This window comes from Ovis aries, chromosome 18, assembly GCF_016772045.2.
Source record: "Ovis aries strain OAR_USU_Benz2616 breed Rambouillet chromosome 18, ARS-UI_Ramb_v3.0, whole genome shotgun sequence".
NCBI classification, from domain to species: domain Eukaryota; kingdom Metazoa; phylum Chordata; class Mammalia; order Artiodactyla; family Bovidae; genus Ovis; species Ovis aries.
Genome location: NC_056071.1, coordinates 48,827 through 68,779, shown reverse-complemented (window position 1 = coordinate 68,779; position 19,953 = coordinate 48,827).

Sequence of the window (19,953 nt, the reverse complement as noted above, 5' to 3'; positions counted from 1 at the left end):
CGTAAGTCGAGAGCACCTGCCGCAACTCGAGAAAATCCAGGAGGTTTGCCCTCCAGGCGAGATGAGGCCCATTTCCGCTGAGGCTTCTCGAGGCTAATCACATCTAACTTCTGGAACTTCCAAGGGTCCTTCACCCTTGCTGCAACTCAAAGTTCCCGACATACCGTCTCCACTCGAGAGGAAGCACGAGGTCCGCACATCCAGAGGCCCGTTTCCGCCTCTAGCTCGAGATGAGGATCCTTTCCCTGCTTTGTGGAAAGAATTCTGGGCATTCCGTCGCATCTCAAGAGGAGGCGCTCTCCACAGGAAGGCGAGAGGAACTCCAGGGTCGTGCCACCATTCAAGAGTCCCCCAGATGTGTCAGTCCATTCCAGAGGAACCTGTTTTCCCTGCACTGCTTCGTTTCAAGCCGAGGATCGACTCCCACCACGTGGCACGTGGGACAGCCCTGTGGGAAAGCCTCGTGGGAAAGCCTCGAGGGAAAGCCAAAGATCCCTTGATCCACGCGACGGGAAGCATGACACTGCTGCTACCGCTCTGGAGGAAAGCGCAGGTGCATGCCCGCATTCGAGACGAGGACTTACTCCCTGGGGAGACTCCAGAAGTACCCCAAGATCCATGTCAGCACTGGAGAGGAATCCTCAGGTTCGGCCCGACTCCACACAAGGTCTTAGGCCCCGGCATGGAAGGAGAGGAATCCGAGAGGCCCCGAGGAACTCGCATGGGGAATGGCCTTTCCTGAGGCCACCAGAGCGGGTCCTGAGGTCCCGTCGTAAGTCGAGAGCACCTGCCGCAACTCGAGAAAATCCAGGAGGTTTTGCCCTCCAGGCGAGATGAGGCCCATTTCCGCTGAGGCTTCTCGAGGCTAATCACATCTAACCTGGAACTTCCAAAGGTCCTTCACACCTTGCTGCAACTCAAGAAGTTCCCGACATACCCGTCTCCACTCGAGAGGAAGCACGAGGTCCCGCACACATCCAGAGGAGCCCGTTTCCGCCTCTAGCTCGAGATGAGGATCCTTTCCCTGTTGGGAAAGAATTCCGGCGTTCCGTCGCATCTCAAGAGGAGGCGCTCTCCACAGGAAAGGCGAGAGGAACTCCAGGGTCGTGCCACCATTCAAGAGTCCCCAGATGTCAGTCCATTCCAGAGGAACCTGTTTTCCCTGCACTGCCTTGACTTTCAAGCCGAGGATCGACTCCCACCACGTGTGCACGTGGGACAGCCCTGTGGGAAAGCCTCGGAGAGCCTCGTGGAAGCACAGATCCCTTGATCCACGCGGGAGCGTGACACTGCTGCTACAGCTCTGGAGGAAAGCGCCGTGCATGCCCGCATTCGAGACGAGGACTGACTCCCTGGGGAGACTCAAGTACCCCAAGATCCATGTCAGCACTGGAGAGGAATCCTCAGGTTCCGGCCGACTCCACACAAGGTCTTAGGCCCCGGCATCGGAGGGAAGAGAACCCGAGAGGCCCCGAGGAACTCGCATGGGGACTGGCCTTTCCTGAGGCCACCAGAGCGGGTCCTGAGGTCCCGTCGTAAGTCGAGAGCACCTGCCGCAACTCGAGAAAATCCAGGAGTTTTGCCCTCCAGGCGAGATGAGGCCCATTTCCGCTGAGGCTTCTCGAGGCTAATCACATCTAACCTGGAACTTCCAAAGGTCCTTCACACCTTGCTGCAACTCAAGAAGTTCCCGACATACCCGTCTCCACTCGAGAGGAAGCACGAGGTCCCGCACACATCCAGAGGAGCCCGTTTCGCCTCGTAGCTCGAGATGAGGATCCTTTCCCTGTTTCGTAGGGAAAGAATTCCCGCGTTCCGTCGCATCTCAAGAGGAGGCGCTCTCCACAGGAAGGCGAGAGGAACTCCAGGGTCGTGCCACCATTCCAAGAGTCCCCAGATGTCTCAGTCCATTCCAGAGAACCTGTTTTCCCTGCACTGCCTTGACGTTCAAGCCGAGGATCGACTCCCACCACGTGGCACGTGGGACAGCCCTGTGGGAAAGCCTCGTGGGAAAGCCTCGAGGAAAGCCACAGATCCCTTGATCCACGCGGCGGGAAGCGTGACACTGCTGCTACCGCTCTGGAGGAAAGCGCCGTGCATGCCTCCATTCGAGACGAGGACTTACTCCCTGGGGAGACTCCAGAAGTACCCCAAGATCCATGTCAGCACTGGAGAGGAATCCTCAGGTTCCGGCCCGACTCCACACAAGGTCTTAGGCCCGGCATCGACGGAGAGGAATCCCGAGAGGCCCCGAGGAACTCGCATGGGGACTGGCCTTTCCTGAGGCCACCAGAGCGGGTCCTGAGGTCCCGTCGTAAGTCGAGAGCACCTGCCGCAACTCGAGAAAATCCAGGAGGTTTGCCCTCCAGGCGAGATGAGGCCCATTTCCGCTGAGGCTTCTCGAGGCTAATCACATCTAACCTGGAACTTCCAAGGGTCCTTCACACCTTGCTGCAACTCAAGAAGTTCCCGACATACCGTCTCCACTCTAGAGGAAGCACGAGGTCCCGCACACATCCAGGGGCCCGTTTCCGCCTCCTAGCTCGAGATGAGGATCCTTTCCCTGCTTGGTAGGAAAGAATTCCCGGCGTTCCGTCGCATCTCAAGGAGGCGCTCTCCACAGGAAGGCGAGAGGAACTCCAGGGTCGTGCCACCATTCAAGAGTCCCCAGATGTGTCAGTCCATTCCAGAGGAACCTGTTTTCCCTGCACTGCCTTGACGTTCAAGCCGAGGATCGACTCCCACCACGTGGCACGTGGGACAGCCCTGTGGGAAAGCCTCGTGGGAAAGCCTTGTGGGAAGCCTCGAGGAAAACCATAGATGATCCACTGGCGGAAGAGTGACCACTGCTGCTACTCTGGAGGAAAGCGCAGGTGCATGCCCGCATTCGAGACGAGGACTGACTCCCCTGGGGAGACTCCAGAAATACCCCAAGATCCATGTCAGCACTGGAGAGGAATCCTCAGGTTCCGGCCGACTCCACACAAGGTCTTAGGCCCCGGCATCAGCGGGAGAGGAATTCGAGAGGCCCCGAGCAACTCGCATGGGGACTGGCCTTTCCTGAGGCCACCAGAGCGGGTCCTGAGGTCCCGTCGTAAGTCGAGAGCACCTCGCAACTCGAGAAAATCCAGGAGGTTTTGCCCTCCAGGCGAGATGAGGCCCATTTCCGCTGAGGCTTCTCGAGGCTAATCACATCTAACCTGGAACTTCCAAGGGTCCTTCACACCCTTGCTGCAACTCAAGAAGTTCCCGACATGCCCGTCTCCACTCTAGAGGAAGCACGAGGTCCCGCCCACATCCAGAGGCCCGTTTCCGCCTCGTAGCTCGAGATGAGGATCCTTTCCTGTTTGTCAGGAAAGAATTCCGAGTTCCCATCGCATCTCAAGAGGAGGCGCTCTCCACAGGAAAGGCGAGAGGAACTCCAGGGTCGTGCCACCATTCAAGAGTCCCCAGATGTCAGTCCATTCCAGAGGAACCTGTTTTCCCTGCACTGCCTCGTCTTCCACGCCGGATGCGACTCACCACGGTGGCACGTGGGACCTTGTGGGAAAGCCTCGTGGGAAAGCCTCGAGGAAAGCCATAGATCCTTGATCCACGGCGGACTGCGTGACACTGCTACCGCTCTGGAGGAAAGCGCCGTGCATGCCCGCATTCGAGGCGAGGACTGACTCCCCTGGGGAGACTCCAGAAGTACCCCAAGATCCATGTCAGCACTGGAGAGAATCCTCAGGTTCGGCCCGACTCCACACAAGGTCTTAGGCCCCGGCATGGAGGAGAGAAACCGAGGCGTCCGAGCAACTGGGGACTGGCCTTTCCTGAGGCCACCAGAGCGGGTCCCTGAGGTCCCGTCGTAAGTCGAGAGCACCTGCCGCAACTCGAGAAAATCCAGGAGGTTTGCCCTCCAGGCGAGATGAGGCCCATTTCCGCTGAGGCTTCTCGAGGCTAATCACATCTAACCTGGAACTTCCAAGGGTCCTTCACACCCTTGCTGCAACTCAAGAAGTTCCCGACATACCCGTCTCCACTCTAGAGGAAGCACGAGGTCCCGCCCACATCCAGAGGCCCGTTTCGCCTCTAGCTCGAGATGAGGATCCTTTCCCTGTTTCGGGAAAGAATTCTGGCGTTCCGTCGCATCTCAAGAGGCGCTCTCCACAGGAAGGCGAGAGGAACTCCAGGGTCGTGCCACCATTCAAGAGTCCCCAGATGTCAGTCCATTCCAGAGGAACCTGTTTTCCTGCACTGCCTTGACTTTCGCGAGGATCGACTCCCACCACGTGGCACGTGGGACAGCCCTGTGGGAAAGCCTCGTGGGAAAGCCTCGAGGAAAGCCACAGATCCTTGATCCAGGCGATGGGAAGGCGTGACATGCTGCTACAGCTCTGGAGAAAGCCACGTGCATGCCCCATTCGAGACAGACTCACTCCCTGGGGAGACTCAAGTACCCCAAGATCCATGTCAGCACTGGAGAGAATCCTCAGGTTCCGGCCCGACTCCACACAAGGTCTTAGGCCCCGGCATCGGCGGAGAGGAATCCCGAGAGGCCCCGAGAACTCGCATGGGGACTGGCCTTTCCTGAGGCCACCAGAGCGGGTCCTGAGGTCCCCGTCGTAAGTCGAGAGCACCTGCCGCAACTCGAGAAAATCCAGGAGGTTTTGCCTCCAGGCGAGATGAGGCCCATTTCCGCTGAGGCTTCTCGAGGCTAATCACATCTAACCTGGAACTTCCAAGGGTCCTTCACACCCTTGCTGCAACTCAAGAAGTTCCCGACATACCCGTCTCCACTCTAGAGGAAGCACGAGGTCCCGCACACATCCAGAGGCCCGTTTCCGCCTCGTAGCTCGAGATGAGGATCCTTTCCCTGTTTAGTGGAAAGAATTCCCGGCGTTCCGTCGCATCTCAGAGGAGGCGCTCTCCACAGGAAAGGCGAGAGGAACTCCAGGGTCGTGCCACCATTCAAGAGTCCCCAGATGTGTCAGTCCATTCCAGAGGAACCTGTTTTCCCTGCACTGCCTTGACGTTCAAGCCGAGGATCGACTCCCACCACGGTGGCACGTGGGGACAGCCCTGTGGGGAAAGCCACAGATCCCTTGATCCAGGCGATGGGAGCGTGACACTGCTGCTACCGCTCTGGAGAAAGCGCACGTGCATGCCCGCATTCGAGAGGACTGACTCCCTGGGGAGACTCCAGAAGTACCCCAAGATCCATGTCAGCACTGGAGAGGAATCCTCAGGTTCCAGCGGCTCCACACAAGGTCTTAGGCCCCGGCATCGACGGGAGAGGAATCCGAGAGGCCCGCGAGCAACTCGCATGGGGACTGGCCTTTCCTGAGGCCACCAGAGCGGGTCCTGAGGTCCCGTCGTAAGTCGAGAGCACCTGCCGCAACTCGAGAAAATCCAGGAGGTTTTGCCCTCCAGGCGAGATGAGGCCCATTTCCGCTGAGGCTTCTCGAGGCTAATCACATCTAACTCTGGAACTTCCAAAGGTCCTTCACACCCTTGCTGCAACTCAAGAAGTTCCCGACATACCGTCTCCACTCGAGAGGAAGCACGAGGTCCCGCACATCCAGAGGCCCGTTTCGCCTCTAGCTCGAGATGAGGATCCTTTCCCTGTTTCGTAGGGAAAGAATTCAGCGTTCCCGTCGCATCTCAAGAGGGCGCTCTCCACAGGAAGGCGAGAGAACTCCAGGGTCGTGCCACCATTCAAGAGTCCCCAGATGTCAGTCCATTCCAGAGGAACCTGTTTTCACTGCACTGCCTTGACTTTCACGCCGAGGATCGACTCCCACCACGTGTGCACCTGGGACAGCCCTGTGGGAAAGCCTCGTGGGAAAGCCTCGAAGGAAAGCTACAGATCCCTTGATCCACGCGACGGGAAGGGTGACACTGCTGCTACCGCTCTGGAGGAAAGCTCAAGTGCATGCCCGCATTCGAAACGAGGACTTACTCCCCTGGGGAGACTCCAGAACTACCCCAAGATCCATGTCAGCACTGGAGAGGAATCCTCAGGTTCCGGCCGACTCCACACAAGGTCTTAGGCCCGGCATCGACGGGAGAGAATCCGAGAGGCCCCGAACTCGCATGGGGACTGGCCTTTCCTGAGGCCACCAGAGCGGGTCCTGAGGTCCCGTCGTAAGTCGAGAGCACCTGCCGCAACTCGAGAAAATCCAGGAGTTTTGCCCTCCAGGCGAGATGAGGCCCATTTCCGCTGAGGCTTCTCGAGGCTAATCACATCTAACCTCTGGAACTTCCAAAGGTCCTTCACACCCTTGCTGCAACTCAAGAAGTTCCCGACATACCCGTCTCCACTCGAGAGGAAGCACGAGGGTCCCGCCACATCCAGAGGAGCCCGTTTCCGCCTCTAGCTCGAGATGAGGGATCCTTTCCCTGCTTGGTGGGAAAGAATTCCCGGCGTTCCCGTCGCATCTCAAGAGGGCGCTCTCCACAGGAAGGCGAGAGGAACTCCAGGGTCGTGCCACCATTCAAGAGTCCCCAGATGTCAGTCCATTCCAGAGGAACCTGTTTCCCTGCACTGCCTCGACTGCACGTGGGACAGCCCTGTGGGAAAGCCTCGAAGCCACAGATCCTTGATCCATGTGAGGCTGCGTGACTGCTGCTACGCTCTGGAGGAAAGCGCAAGTGCATGCCCCATTCGAGACGAGGACTTACTCCCTGGGGAGACTCAAGTACCCCAAGATCCATGTCAGCACTGGAGAGAATCCTCAGGTTCCGGCCCGACTCACACAAGGTCTTAGGCCCCGGCATCGGCGGAGAGGAATCCCGAGAGGCCCCGGGGAACTCGCATGGGGACTGGCCTTTCCTGAGGCCACCAGAGCGGGTCCCTGAGGTCCCGTCGTAAGTCGAGCACCTGCCGCAACTCGAGAAAATCCAGGAGGTTTTGCCCTCCAGGCGAGATGAGGCCCATTTCCGCTGAGGCTTCTCGAGGCTAATCACATCTAACCTGGAACTTCCAAAGGTCCTTCACACCCTTGCTGCAACTCAAGAAGTTCCCGACACCCGTCTCCACTCGAGAGGAAGCACGAGGTCCCGCCCACATCCAGAGGCCCGTTTCCGCCTCTAGCTCGAGATGAGGATCCTTTCCCTGTTTCGTAGGAAAGAATTCCCGGCGTTCCGTCGCATCTCAAGGAGGCGCTCTCCACAGGAAGGCGAGAGGAACTCCAGGGTCGTGCCACCATTCCAAGAGTCCCCAGATGTCTCAGTCCATTCCAGAGGAACCTGTTTTCCCTGCACTGCCTCGGCTTTCACGCCGAGGATCGACTCCACCACGGTGGCACGTGGGACAGCCCTGTGGGAAAGCCTCGTGGGAAAGCCTCGAGGAAAGCCAAAGCCACAGATCCTTGATCCATGCGGCGGGAAGCGTGACACTGCTGCTACAGCTCTGGAGGAAAGCAGTGCATGCCCATTCGAGACGAGGACTGACTCCCCTGGGGAGACTCCAGAAGTACCCCAAGATCCATGTCAGCACTGGAGAGGAATCCTCAGGTTCCGGCCGCGACTCCACAGAAGGTCTGAGACCCCGGCAACGACGAGAGAGGAATCCCGAGAGGCCCCCGAGGAACTCGCATGGGGACTCGCCTTTCCTGAGGCCACCAGAGCGGGTCCCTGAGGTACCCGTCTTGAGTAGAGAGCACCTGCAGCAACTCGAGAAAATCCAGGAGGTTTGCCCTCCAGGCGAGATGAGGCCCATTTCCGCTGAGGCTTCTCGAGGCTAATCACATCTAACCTCTGGAACTTCCAAAGGTCCTTCACACCCTTGCTGCAACTCAAGAAGTTCCCGACATACCCGTCTCCACTCGAGAGGAAGCACGAGGTCCCGCACACATCCAGAGGAGCCCGTTTCCGCCTCGTAGCTCGAGATGAGGGATCCTTTCCCTGTTTGGTCGGGAAAGAATTCCCGGCGTTCCGTCGCATCTCAAGGAGGCGCTCTCCACAGGAAGGCGAGAGGAACTCCAGGGTCGTGCCACCATTCCAAGAGTCCCCAGATGTCTCAGTCCATTCCAGAACCTGTTTTCCCTGCACTGCCTCGACTTTCCGCCGAGGATCGACTCCCACCACGTGGCACGTGGGACAGCCCTGTGGGAAAGCCTCGTGGGAAAGCCTCGAGGAAAGCCACAGATCCATGATCCATGTGACCAGGGAAGCGTGACACTGCTGCTACCGCTCTGGAGGAAGCGCAAGTGCATGCCCGCATTCGAGACGAGGACTGACTCCCTGGGGAGACTCCAGAAGTACCCCAAGATCCATGTCAGCACTGGAGAGGAATCCTCAGGTTCCGGCCCGACTCCACACAAGGTCTTAGGCCCCGGCATCGGCGGAGAGGAATCCGAGAGGCCCCGAGGAACTCGCATGGGGACTGGCCTTTCCTGAGGCCACCAGAGCGGGTCCTGAGGTCCCGTCGTAAGTCGAGAGCACCTGCAACTCGAGAAAATCCAGGAGGTTTGCCCTCCAGGCGAGATGAGGCCCATTTCCGCTGAGGCTTCTCGAGGCTAATCACATCTAACCTGGAACTTCCAAGGTCCTTCACACCCTTGCTGCAACTCAAGAAGTTCCCGACATACCGTCTCCACTCGAGAGGAAGCACGAGGTCCCGCCCATCCAGAGGCCCGTTTCCGCCTCTAGCTCGAGATGAGGATCCTTTCCCTGCTGTGGGAAAGAATTCCCGGCGTTCCCGTCGCATCTCAAGGAGGCGCTCTCCACAGGAAGGCGAGAGGAACTCCAGGGTCGTGCCACCATTCCAGAGTCCCCAGATGTCTCAGTCCATTCCAGAGGAACCTGTTTTCCCTGCACTGCCTTGACGTTCACGCCGAGGATCGACTCCACCACGGTGGCACGTGGGACAGCCCTGTGGGAAAGCCTCGTGGGAAAGCCTCGAGGAAAGCCACAGATCCTTTGATCCACGCGGGGGACGTGACACTGCTGCTACCGCTCTGGAGGAAGCGCAAGTGCATGCCCGCATTCGAGACGAGGACAGCTCCTAGGAGACTCCAGAAGTACCCCAAGATCCATGTCAGCACTGGAGAGGAATCCTCAGGTTCCGGCCCGACTCCACACAAGGTCTTAGGCCCCGGCATCGGCGGAGAGGAATCCCGAGAGGCCCCGAGGAACTCGCATGGGGACTGGCCTTTCCTGAGGCCACCAGAGCGGGTCCTGAGGTCCCCGTCGTAAGTCGAGAGCACCTGCCGCAACTCGAGAAAATCCAGGAGGTTGCCCTCCAGGCGAGATGAGGCCCATTTCCGCTGAGGCTTCTCGAGGCTAATCACATCTAACCTGGAACTTCCAAAGGTCCTTCACCTTGCTGCAACTCAAGAAGTTCCCGACATACCGTCTCCACTCGAGAGGAAGCACGAGGTCCGCACATCCAGAGGCCCGTTTCGCCTCTAGCTCGAGATGAGGATCCTTTCCCTGTTTGGGAAAGAATTCCCGCGTTCCGTCGCATCTCAAGAGGGCGCTCTCCACAGGAAAGGCGAGAGGAACTCCAGGGTCGTGCCACCATTCAAGAGTCCCCAGATGTGTCAGTCCATTCCAGAGAACCTGTTTTCCCTGCACTGCCTTGACTTTCAAGCCGGATCGACTCCCACCACGTGGCACGTGGGACAGCCCTGTGGAAAGCCTCGTGGGAAAGCCTCAGGGAAAGCCACCTGATCCTGATCCACGCGACGGGAAGCGTGACACTGCTGCTACCGCTCTGGAGGAAGCGCACGTGCATGCCCCATTCGAGACGAGGACTTACTCCCTGGGGAGACTCCAGAAGTACCCCAAGATCCATGTCAGCACTGGAGAGAATCCTCAGGTTCCGGCCCGACTCCACACAAGGTCTTAGGCCCCGGCATCGGCGGGAGAGGAATCCCGAGAGGCCCCGAGGAACTCGCATGGGGACTGGCCTTTCCTGAGGCCACCAGAGCGGGTCCTGAGGTCCCCGTCGTAAGTCGAGAGCACCTGCCGCAACTCGAGAAAATCCAGGAGTTTTGCCCTCCAGGCGAGATGAGGCCCATTTCCGCTGAGGCTTCTCGAGGCTAATCACATCTAACCTGGAACTTCCAAAGGTCCTTCACACCCTTGCTGCAACTCAAGAAGTTCCCGACATACCGTCTCCACTCTAGAGGAAGCACGAGGTCCCGCACATCCAGAGGCCCGTTTCCGCCTCGTAGCTCGAGATGAGGGATCCTTTCCCTGTTTGTGGGAAAGAATTCCGGCGTTCCGTCGCATCTCAAGAGGAGGCGCTCTCCACAGGAAGGCGAGAGGAACTCCAGGGTCGTGCCACCATTCCAAGAGTCCCCAGATGTCTCAGTCCATTCCAGAGGAACCTGTTTTCCTGCACTGCCTTGACTTTCAAGCCGAGGATCGACTCCCACCACGTGTGCGTGGGACAGCCCTGTGGGAAAGCCTCGTGGGAAAGCCACAGATCCCTTAATCCAGGAAGCGTGACACTGCTGCTACAGCTCTGGAGGAAAGCGCAAGTGCATGCCCCATTCGAGACGAGGACTTACTCCCTGGGGAGACTCAAGTACCCCAAGATCCATGTCAGCACTGGAGAGGAATCCTCAGGTTCCGGCCCGACTCCACACAAGGTCTTAGGCCCCGGCATCGACGGGAGAGGAATCCCGAGAGGCCCCGAGAACTCGCATGGGGACTGGCCTTTCCTGAGGCCACCAGAGCGGGTCCTGAGGTCCCGTCGTAAGTCGAGAGCACCTGCAACTCGAGAAAATCCAGGAGGTTTGCCCTCCAGGCGAGATGAGGCCCATTTCCGCTGAGGCTTCTCGAGGCTAATCACATCTAACCTGGAACTTCCAAAGGTCCTTCACACCCTTGCTGCAACTCAAAGTTCCCGACATACCGTCTCCACTCGAGAGGAAGCACGAGGTCCCGCCCACATCCAGAGGCCCGTTTCCGCCTCGTAGCTCGAGATGAGGATCCTTTCCCTGCTTTGTGGGAAAGAATTCCGGCGTTCCGTCGCATCTCAAGAGGAGGCGCTCTCCACAGGAAAGGCGAGGAACTCCAGGGTCGTGCCACCATTCCAAGAGTCCCCAGATGTCTCAGTCCATTCCAGAGGAACCTGTTTTCCCTGCACTGCCTTGACGTTTCAAGCCGAGGATCGACTCCACGTGGGACAGCCCTGTGGGAAAGCCTCGTGGGGAGAAAGCCACAGATCCCTTGATCGTGGGAAGCGTGACACTGCTACAGCTCGGAGGAAAGCGCCGTGCATGCCTCAAAACGAGGACTTACTCCCTGGGAGACTCAAGTACCCCAAGATCCATGTCAGCACTGGAGAGGAATCCTCAGGTTCCGGCCCGACTCCACACAAGGTCTTAGGCCCCGGCATCGACGGGAGAGGAATCCCGAGAGGCCCCGAGCAACTCGCATGGGGACTGGCCTTTCCTGAGGCCACCAGAGCGGGTCCCTGAGGTCCCGTCGTAAGTCGAGAGCACCTGCAACTCGAGAAAATCCAGGAGGTTTGCCCTCCAGGCGAGATGAGGCCCATTTCCGCTGAGGCTTCTCGAGGCTAATCACATCTAACCTGGAACTTCCAAGGGTCCTTCACACCTTGCTGCAACTCAAGAAGTTCCCGACATACCCGTCTCCACTCGAGAGGAAGCACGAGGTCCCGCCCACATCCAGAGGCCCGTTTCCGCCTCGTAGCTCGAGATGAGGATCCTTTCCCTGTTTCGTAGGAAAGAATTCCCGGCGTTCCGTCGCATCTCAAGGAGGCGCTCTCCACAGGAAAGGCGAGAGGAACTCCAGGGTCGTGCCACCATTCAAGAGTCCCCAGATGTGTCAGTCCATTCCAGAGAACCTGTTTTCCCTGCACTGCCTCGACTTTCGCCGAGGATCGACTCCCACCACGTGGCACGTGGGACAGCCCTGTGGGAAAGCCTCGTGGGAAAGCCTCGAGAAGCCACAGATCCCTTGATCTGCTACCGCTCTGGAGGAAAGCGCAAGTGCATGCCCGCATTCGAGACGAGGACTGACTCCCTGGGGAGACTCCAGAAGTACCCCAAGATCCATGTCAGCACTGGAGAGGAATCCTCAGGTTCCGGCCCGACTCCACACAAGGTCTTAGGCCCCGGCATCGACGGGAGAGGAATCCGAGAGCCCCGAGAACTCGCATGGGGACTGGCCTTTCCTGAGGCCACCAGAGCGGGTCCTGAGGTCCCGTCGTAAGTCGAGAGCACCTGCCGCAACTCGAGAAAATCCAGGAGGTTTTGCCCTCCAGGCGAGATGAGGCCCATTTCCGCTGAGGCTTCTCGAGGCTAATCACATCTAACCTGGAACTTCCAAAGGTCCTTCACACCCTTGCTGCAACTCAAGAAGTTCCCGACATACCGTCTCCACTCGAGAGGAAGCACGAGGTCCATACATCCAGAGGCCCGTTTCCGCCTCGTAGCTCGAGATGAGGATCCTTTCCCTGCTTGTCGGGAAAGAATTCCGGCGTTCCGTCGCATCTCAAGGAGGCGCTCTCCACAGGAAAGGCGAGAGGAACTCCAGGGTCGTGCCACCATTCCAAGAGTCCCCAGATGTCTCAGTCCATTCCAGAGGAACCTGTTTTCCCTGCACTGCCTCGACTTTCACGCCGAGGATCGACTCCCACCACGTGGCACGTGGGACAGCCCTGTGGGAAAGCCTCGTGGGAAAGCCTCGTGGGGAAGCCACAGATTCCTTGATCCACGGCGGGAAGCGTGACACTGCTGCTACCGCTCTGGAGGAAAGCGCAAGTGCATGCCCCATTCGAGACGAGGACTGACTCCCTGGGGAGACTCCAGAAGTACCCCAAGATCCATGTCAGCACTGGAGAGGAATCCTCAGGTTCCGGCCCGACTCCACACAAGGTCTTAGGCCCCGGCATCGACGGGAGAGGAATCCCGAGGCCCCGAGCAACTCGCATGGGGACTGGCCTTTCCTGAGGCCACCAGAGCGGGTCCTGAGGTCCCCGTCGTAAGTCGAGAGCACCTGCAACTCGAGAAAATCCAGGAGGTTTGCCCTCCAGGCGAGATGAGGCCCATTTCCGCTGAGGCTTCTCGAGGCTAATCACATCTAACCTGGAACTTCCAAAGGTCCTTCACCTTGCTGCAACTCAAGAAGTTCCCGACATACCCGTCTCCACTCGAGAGGAAGCACGAGGTCCCGCCCACATCCAGAGGCCCGTTTCCGCCTCGTAGCTCGAGATGAGGATCCTTTCCCTGTTTCGTAGGAAAGAATTCCCGGCGTTCCCGTCGCATCTCAAGGAGGCGCTCTCCACAGGAAGGCGAGAGGAACTCCAGGGTCGTGCCACCATTCAAGAGTCCCCAGATGTCAGTCCATTCCAGAGGAACCTGTTTTCCCTGCACTGCCTCGACTTTCGCCGAGGATCGACTCCCACGGCGTGGACACGTGGGGACAGCCCTGTGGGGAAAACCACAGATCCCTTGATCCACGGGAAGCGTGACACTGCTGCTACCGCTCTGGAGGAAAGCGCAAGTGCATGCCCCATTCGAGACGAGGACTTACTCCCTGGGGAGACTCCAGAAGTACCCCAAGATCCATGTCAGCACTGGAGAGGAATCCTCAGGTTCCGGCCCCGACTCCACAAGGTCTTAGGCCCCGGCATCGACGGGAGAGAATCCGAGAGGCCCCGAGCAACTCGCATGGGGACTGGCCTTTCCTGAGGCCACCAGAGCGGGTCCTGAGGTCCCGTCGTAAGTCGAGAGCACCTGCCGCAACTCGAGAAAATCCAGGAGGTTTTGCCCTCCAGGCGAGATGAGGCCCATTTCCGCTGAGGCTTCTCGAGGCTAATCATCTAACCTGGAACTTCCAAAGGTCCTTCACCCTTGCTGCAACTCAAAGTTCCCTGACATACCCGTCTCCACTCGAGAGGAAGCACGAGGTCCCGCCCACATCCAGAGGCCCGTTTCCGCCTCTAGCTCGAGATGAGGATCCTTTCCCTGTTTCGTAGGGAAGAATTCCGACGTTCCGTCGCATCTCAAGAGGAGGCGCTCTCCACAGGAAGGCGAGAGGAACTCCAGGGTCGTGCCACCATTCAAGAGTCCCCAGATGTCTCAGTCCATTCCAGAGGAACCTGTTTTCCCTGCACTGCCTCGACTTTCAAGCCGAGGATCGACTCCCACCACGTGGCACGTGGGACAGCCCTGTGGGAAAGCCTCGTGGGAAAGCCTCGAGGAAAGCCACAGATCCCTTGATCCAGCGTGGGAAGCGTGACACTGCTGCTACCGCTCTGGAGGAAAGCGCAAGTGCATGCCCCATTCGAGACGAGGACTTACTCCCTGGGGAGACTCCAGAAGTACCCCAAGATCCATGTCAGCACTGGAGAGGAATCCTCAGGTTCCGGCCCGACTCCACACAAGGTCTTAGGCCCCGGCATCAGACGGGAGAGAATCCCGAGAGGCCCCGAGCAACTCGCATGGGGACTGGCCTTTCCTGAGGCCACCAGAGCGGGTCCCTGAGGTCCCGTCGTAAGTCGAGAGCACCTGCCGCAACTCGAGAAAATCCAGGAGTTTTGCCCTCCAGGCGAGATGAGGCCCATTTCCGCTGAGGCTTCTCGAGGCTAATCACATCTAACCTGGAACTTCCAAAGGTCCTTCACACCCTTGCTGCAACTCAAGAAGTTCCCGACATACCCGTCTCCACTCTAGAGGAAGCACGAGGTCCCGCACATCCAGAGGCCCGTTTCGCCTCTAGCTCGAGATGAGGATCCTTTCCCTGCTTGGTCGGGAAAGAATTCCGGCGTTCCGTCGCATCTCAAGAGGCGCTCTCCACAGGAAAGGCGAGAGGAACTCCAGGGTCGTGCCACCATTCCAAGAGTCCCCAGATGTCTCAGTCCATTCCAGAGGAACCTGTTTTCCCTGCACTGCCTTGACTTTCACGCCGAGGATCGACTCCACCACGGTGGCACGTGGGACAGCCCTGTGGGAAAGCCTCGTGGGAAAGCCTCGAGGAAAGCCACAGATCCCTTGATCCACAGGAAAGCGCAAGTGCATGCCCATTCGAGACGAGGACTTACTCCCTGGGGAGACTCCAGAAGTACCCCAAGATCCATGTCAGCACTGGAGAGGAATCCTCAGGTTCCGGCCCGACTCACACAAGGTCTTAGGCCCCGGCATCGACGGGAGAGGAATCCCGAGAGGCCCCGAGCAACTCGCATGGGGACTGGCCTTTCCTGAGGCCACCAGAGCGGGTCCCTGAGGTCCCGTCGTAAGTCGAGAGCACCTGCAACTCGAGAAAATCCAGGAGGTTTTGCCCTCCAGGCGAGATGAGGCCCATTTCCGCTGAGGCTTCTCGAGGCTAATCACATCTAACCTCTGGAACTTCCAAAGGTCCTTCACACCCTTGCTGCAACTCAAGAAGTTCCCGACATACCCGTCTCCACTCTAGAGGAAGCACGAGGTCCCGCCCACATCCAGGAGCCCGTTTCCGCCTCGTAGCTCGAGATGAGGATCCTTTCCCTGTTTCGTGGGAAAGAATTCCCGGCGTTCATCGCATCTCAAGGGGCGCTCTCCACAGGAAGGCGAGAGGAACTCCAGGGTCGTGCCACCATTCAAGAGTCCCCAGATGTCAGTCCATTCCAGAGGAACCTGTTTCCCTGCACTGCCTCGACTTTCACGCCGAGGATCGACTCCCACCACGTGGCACGTGGGACAGCCCTGTGGGAAAGCCTCGTGGGAAAGCCTCGAGGAAAGCCACAGATCCATGATCCAGGCGTGACACTGCTGCTACCGCTCTGGAGGAAAGCGCAAGTGCATGCCCCTCAGACGAGACTGACTCCCCTGGGGAGACTCCAGAAGTACCCCAAGATCCATGTCAGCACTGGAGAGGAATCCTCAGGTTCGGCCCGACTCCACACAAGGTCTTAGGCCCCGGCATCGACGGGAGAGGAATCCGAGAGGCCCCGAGCAACTCGCATGGGGACTGGCCTTTCCTGAGGCCACCAGAGCGGGTCCCTGAGGTCCCGTCGTAAGTCGAGAGCACCTGCGCAACTCGAGAAAATCCAGGAGGTTTGCCCTCCAGGCGAGATGAGGCCCATTTCCGCTGAGGCTTCTCGAGGCTAATCACATCTAACCTGGAACTTCCAAAGGTCCTTCACACCCTTGCTGCAACTCAAGAAGTTCCCGACATACCCGTCTCCACTCGAGAGGAAGCACGAGGTCCGCACATCCAGAGGCCCGTTTCCGCCTCGTAGCTCGAGATGAGGATCCTTTCCTATTTAGGAAAGAATTCCGGCGTTCCGTCGCATCTCAAGAGGAGCTCTCTCCAAGAAGGCGAGAGAACTCCAGCGTCGTGCGCCATTCCAAGAGTCCCCAGATGTCTCAGTCCATTCCAGAGGAACCTGTTTTCCCTGCACGACTTTCACGCCGAGGATCGACTCCACCACGGTGGCACGTGGGACAGCCCTGTGGGAAAGCCTCGACCACAGATCCCTTGATCCAGGCGTGGGAAGCGTGACACTGCTGCTACAGCTCTGGAGGAAGCGCACGTGCATGCCCCATTCGAGACGAGGACTTACTCCCTGGGGAGACTCCAGAAGTACCCCAAGATCCATGTCAGCACTGGAGAGGAATCCTCAGGTTCCGGCCCGACTCCACACAAGGTCTTAGGCCCCGGCATCGAACAGGAGAGGAATCCCGAGAGGCCCCGAGCAACTCGCATGGGGACTGGCCTTTCCTGAGGCCACCAGAGCGGGTCCTGAGGTCCCGTCGTAAGTCGAGAGCACCTGCAACTCGAGAAAATCCAGGAGGTTTGCCCTCCAGGCGAGATGAGGCCCATTTCCGCTGAGGCTTCTCGAGGCTAATCACATCTAACCTCTGGAACTTCCAAGGTCCTTCACACCTTGCTGCAACTCAAGAAGTTCCCGACATACCCGTCTCCACTCGAGAGGAAGCACGAGGTCCGCACATCCAGAGGCCCGTTTCCGCCTCGTAGCTCGAGATGAGGATCCTTTCCCTGCTTGGTCGGGAAAGAATTCCGGCGTTCCGTCGCATCTCAAGAGGAGGCGCTCTCCACAGGAAAGGCGAGAGGAACTCCAGGGTCGTGCCACCATTCCAAGAGTCCCCAGATGTCTCAGTCCATTCCAGAGGAACCTGTTTTCCTGCACTGCCTCGACTTTCCGCCGAGGATCGACTCCCACCACGGTGGCACGTGGGACAGCCCTGTGGGAAAGCCTCGTGGGAAAGCCTCGAGGAAAGCCACAGATCCCTTGATCCAGGCGATGGGAAGCGTGACACTGCTACCGCTCTGGAGGAAAGCGCACGTGCATGCCCCATTCGAGACGAGGACTTACTCCCTGGGGAGACTCAGAAGTACCCCAAGATCCATGTCAGCACTGGAGAGGAATCCTCAGGTTCCGGCCCGACTCCACACAAGGTCTTAGGCCCCGGCATCGAAGGAGAGGAATCCGAGGCCCCGAGCAACTCGCATGGGGACTGGCCTTTCCTGAGGCCACCAGAGCGGGTCCTGAGGTCCCGTCGTAAGTCGAGCACCTACCGCAACTCGAGAAAATCCAGGAGGTTTGCCCTCCAGGCGAGATGAGGCCCATTTCCGCTGAGGCTTCTCGAGGCTAATCACATCTAACCTCTGGAACTTCCAAAGGTCCTTCACACCCTTGCTGCAACTCAAGAAGTTCCCGACATACCCGTCTCCACTCTAGAGGAAGCACGAGGTCCCGCCCACATCCAGAGGCCCGTTTCCGCCTCGTAGCTCGAGATGAGGATCCTTTCCCTGCTTTGTCGGAAAGAATTCCTGGCGTTCCGCATCTCAAGAGGAGGCGCTCTCCACAGGAAAGGCGAGAGGAACTCCAGGGTCGTGCCACCATTCCAAGAGTCCCCAGATGTCTCAGTCCATTCCAGAGGAACCTGTTTTCCCTGCACTGCCTCGACTTTCCGCCGAGGATCGACTCCCACCACGGTGGCACGTGGGACAGCCCTGTGGGAAAGCCTCGTGGGAAAGCCTCGAGAAGCCAGATCCCATGATCCACGCGATGGGAGCGTGACACTGCTGCTACAGCTCTGAAGGAAGCGCACGTGCATGCCCCTCTCGAGCAGACTTGACTCCCCTGGGGAGACTCCAGAAGTACCCCAAGATCCATGTCAGCACTGGAGAGGAATCCTCAGGTTCCGGCCCGACTCCACACAAGGTCTTAGGCCCCGGCATCGACGGGAGAGAATCCCGAGAGGCCCCGAGCAACTCGCATGGGGACTGGCCTTTCCTGAGGCCACCAGAGCGGGTCCCTGAGGTCCCGTCGTAAGTCGAGAGCACCTGCCGCAACTCGAGAAAATCCAGGAGGTTTGCCCTCCAGGCGAGATGAGGCCCATTTCCGCTGAGGCTTCTCGAGGCTAATCACATCTAACCTCTGGAACTTCCAAAGGTCCTTCACACCCTTGCTGCAACTCAAGAAGTTCCCGACATACCCGTCTCCACTCGAGAGGAAGCACGAGGGTCCGCCCACATCCAGAGGCCCGTTTCCGCCTCGTAGCTCGAGATGAGGATCCTTTCCCTGTTGTGGGGAAGAATTCCGGCGTTCCGTCGCATCTCAAGAGGGCGCTCTCCACAGGAAAGGCGAGAGGAACTCCAGGGTCGTGCCACCATTCAAGAGTCCCCAGATGTCTCAGTCCATTCCAGAGGAACCTGTTTTCCTGCACTCGACTTTCACGCAGAATCGACTCCACCACGGTGGCGTGGGACAGCCCTGTGGGAAGCCTCGTGGGAAAGCCACAGATCCTTGATCCCGTGACACTGCTACCGCTCTGGAGGAAAGCGCAAGTGCATGCCCCATTCGAGACGAGGACTTACTCCCTGGGGAGACTCCAGAAGTACCCCAAGATCCATGTCAGCACTGGAGAGGAATCCTCAGGTTCGGCCCGACTCCACACAAGGTCTTAGGCCCCGGCATCGAAGGGAGAGGAATCCGAGAGGCCCCGAGCAACTCGCATGGGGACTGGCCTTTCCTGAGGCCACCAGAGCGGGTCCTGAGGTCCCGTCGTAAGTCGAGAGCACCTGCCGCAACTCGAGAAAATCCAGGAGGTTTTGCCCTCCAGGCGAGATGAGGCCCATTTCCGCTGAGGCTTCTCGAGGCTAATCACATCTAACCTCTGGAACTTCCAAAGGTCCTTCACACCCTTGCTGCAACTCAAGAAGTTCCCTGACATACCCGTCTCCACTCGAGAGGAAGCACGAGGTCCGGCCACATCCAGAGGCCCGTTTCCGCCTCGTAGCTCGAGATGAGGATCCTTTCCCTGCTTGGTCGGGAAAGAATTCTAGGCATTCCGTCGCATCTCAAGAGGAGGCGCTCTCCACAGGAAGGCGAGAGGAACTCCAGCGTCGTGCCACCATTCAAGAGTCCCCAGATGTCTCAGTCCATTCCAGAGGAACCTGTTTTCCCTGCACTGCCTCGACTTTCACGCCGAGGATCGACTCACACCACGGTGGCACGTAGGACAGCCCTGTGGGAAAGCCTCGTGGGAAAGCCACAGATCCCTTGATCCACGCGACGGGAAGCGTGACACTGGTGCTACCGCTCTGGAGGAAAGCGCCGTGCATGCCCCTCGAGACGAGGACTGACTCCCTGGGAGACTCCAGAAGTACCCCAAGATCCATGTCAGCACTGGAGAGGAATCCTCAGGTTCCGGCCCGACTCCACACAAGGTCTTAGGCCCGGCATCGACGGAGAGGAATCACGAGAGGCCCCTAGCAACCGCATGATGACTGGCCTTTCCTGAGGCCGCCAGAGCGGGTCCCTGAAGTCCCGTCGTGTGAGCACCTGCTGAAACTGGGAATATCCAGAAGCCTCTCCATTCCAGGCGACATGAGGCCCATTTCCGCTGAGGCATCTCGAGACTAACCACACCTAACCTCTGGAACTTCGAAGGGTCCTTCACACCTTTGCTGCAACTCAAGAAGTTCCCCGACATACGCGTTCCTCTTCCCATTCTGCCATAATGGTGGTGACATCTG